The sequence below is a fragment of the Pteropus vampyrus genome, unplaced genomic scaffold, assembly GCF_000151845.1.
Source record: "Pteropus vampyrus isolate Shadow unplaced genomic scaffold, Pvam_2.0 Scaffold376, whole genome shotgun sequence".
Lineage (NCBI taxonomy): Eukaryota > Metazoa > Chordata > Mammalia > Chiroptera > Pteropodidae > Pteropus > Pteropus vampyrus.
Window position 1 is genome coordinate 294,500 of NW_011889157.1, and position 2,705 is coordinate 297,204.

The window sequence follows — 2,705 nt, forward strand, 5'->3', positions numbered from 1 at the left end:
TGTGCCAGGGGCTGTGCGAACTTCCTGCCCTGGTTCCCTTGGCCTATATCACGCCCGCCCCTCTGATTTATACGTGGAGTGCTCAGCCGTTGGCATCGATGAGCTTCGAGAATGTGACCCCCTGACCTGCGTGTTTTCCCAAGCAGCCACACCTCTCGGTGCCCAGAGCGAAGCCTTGGTCACGAGGTGGTCGGCGGATCCTCCTTAGGGACATTCGTTACCTAGGCTGTCACAGGACCCCTCCTGGAAGGCTGTATCTGTCCTTGGAGGAGTCCCCACCACCGAGGTGGGTCGGATCCCAGCCCCGCAGTGCAGCTCTTTCAGGAAGCAGTAAATCGGCTCTGAGGGTCCCTTAGGGCCAGGTGTGCCGAAGGCCGTGGCAGGCCATGGGGCTGGGGCCGAGAGGCCAAATCCTGCACAAGTCCCCGGCGAGGACACTTTATTTAAGGCCCAGTAGCAGACGATCTGGGAACCACACTGTCACGACTCAGTGTCTCAGAATGCCATAGCAATTTTAAAAAAGTATGCGTCCACTTTTTGCCACATTTTAGATGTCCTTCCGCCTACAGAAGCCGTCAAATAAAAATTAATTTTGGTTTAAAAAAACCCATGCTGCCTATTTTTGACACTCAATGTCTGTTCATTTGCATGGGACACGTTCTTCCATAATGAATCATCATAACGCTTAAATTAAACACAGTAAAAGAATGGTTAATGCCATAACACGCTGACAATTTAACCTGGCCAATATTTTTATTGCCTTGTACAATAAACCTAACAGAGCACAACTTGCTTTTGACTGGTGGAAAATCGGTTATGAACCGCCAGGGAGCGGCCAATTTTTCAAATGCAGCCATTCAGTCATACTATAGCCACTAAGACTTTTTTTTTTCCCATACACTATTGCTGTTATAATCTTTTGAGGATATTTTATCACGGCAATAACCTCCTCAAAATCCGTCTTTACTGCAGTTAATGACGGGACAGCTGGAGCTATAACTGGGATTGGCGTGGCCCCCAGCTATTAGCTAACAAACCAGTTGTTATCCACAGGTAACTACCCATTCTTGGGGAATTTCTCGATGAAGTTCTTCCTCGGATCAAAGTTATTTTTTCCCCTTTCTGCCCCAGCCTCATGCCTCTCGGCGGCAGACGTGGGCGGTGGGAACTGGGGGCTCTCTCTCGGGGTCTGGGAGGCCAGCTGCTTGCCATGCCTTCTCTGCACCCGCGATGAGCGGGGCCGGCGTCTGCCACGTCGCTGGCCTGGGCAGGGCCCTCCTGACAAGACGTGGGGCACATGGGCGGAGGACGCTGCTGTGCCGAGCCGCAGGGACAGAGAGCAGGGCTGACCCCCGGGAGCTGCTGAGGACAGGCGGGCCAGGCAGGCCTGGGGCGGTCCCCCGGTGTCTGCGGCGGAGGCAGAAGCGGCTGAGCGCAGGTGCAGGAGGGGTCCAGTGGGCTGACAGGCACCTTGCGTTTGATAAATCTCCGCATTTAGATTTATACATCGTCGTTTCCTGTGTGTTTCACTTTTGATCACCCTCGTAAAATGTGAGCTTTTTAAACTAGTGATTTAAAGTTATGAAATGTTCATCTGTTTTACAGTGAACATATTTTTTAAGGACAAGATTAGCAAATTTGGACCCTGGCACCAACGCTCAACACGTGAAAGCAGGAGATCAGCGTCGTGATTGAGCGTTGCAGGGTGACCCGAGTGCGGTTCGCAGAGGGGCCGTCATGGAGAATCTGAACCAAGGGACGGCGCGTTTCCGAAGGGACGGTGTCCCCTGGGCGCCTGCGGGGCCCTCCTGCGGAGGGGGCCGGCTGCCTCTGCTTCTGCAGCTGGGTTTCGCTCTTCCCGGTACTCAGCGTCAGGAGAAGCGGAGGGGTGCGGAGGCAGCGGTACCTGCCGTCACCTGTTGGCAGAGGCAGTGGGGAATTCGCAGGCTTCTTTCTCAGTGTTTACAGATTCGACTCCTGAAATCACAGTGCTGATTGCAGTAACTTTACATATGCGTCTTTAATAAGCAGGGCAAAACAAAAAAATTAATGTTTTTAAAAGTGAAATAAGGTTTTTCCAGCCTGGAGAGAAGACCAATTAAAACCACTTCAAATTCTTAAATGGGTTTTAATTTGAGAGAGTGTGGGATTCTTTTAAGAATACGAGTTTTGCTAAATATTTGAAATCACTATGTATCAGGCTTGTCTAAGCCCCAAGTTCCTTGGAAATTAAATAACACATTAAAAATGAGCAGTGTTCGTTTCTGAATTATCTGGCGGGTGACTCCCTGTGGCAGGGCCCAGGTCCCGGGAACGTGGAGTGTCGCTGCACAGAAGTTGGAAGGCGACCCGAGCATCTTGCAAACTCCCAGAGTCAAACGCTGCCACCACACTGAAGCAATTCTGTGATTTTAAATCATTTTGAATTTCATAAACCCAACTCTTTAACCTTTTGTAAATGACAAAAAGTGCAACACATTCTTAACATTTCTGATCATTCCGCACGATGCTGGCCCCATAAAGCTCATCTTTTCCAAATTTAAGCACTTAAAAATGTGAAGTGCTTCAATAAATTTAAATTGGCATATGCTATGCATATCAATGGGAAATGATTCTGGCGTTAGGGGCTGGAAGTGGTGAGCGAGGGCAAGCGAACCTGAGCGTCCATTGTCACAGGATTGATTTTTAATGACTCTCTATTGATT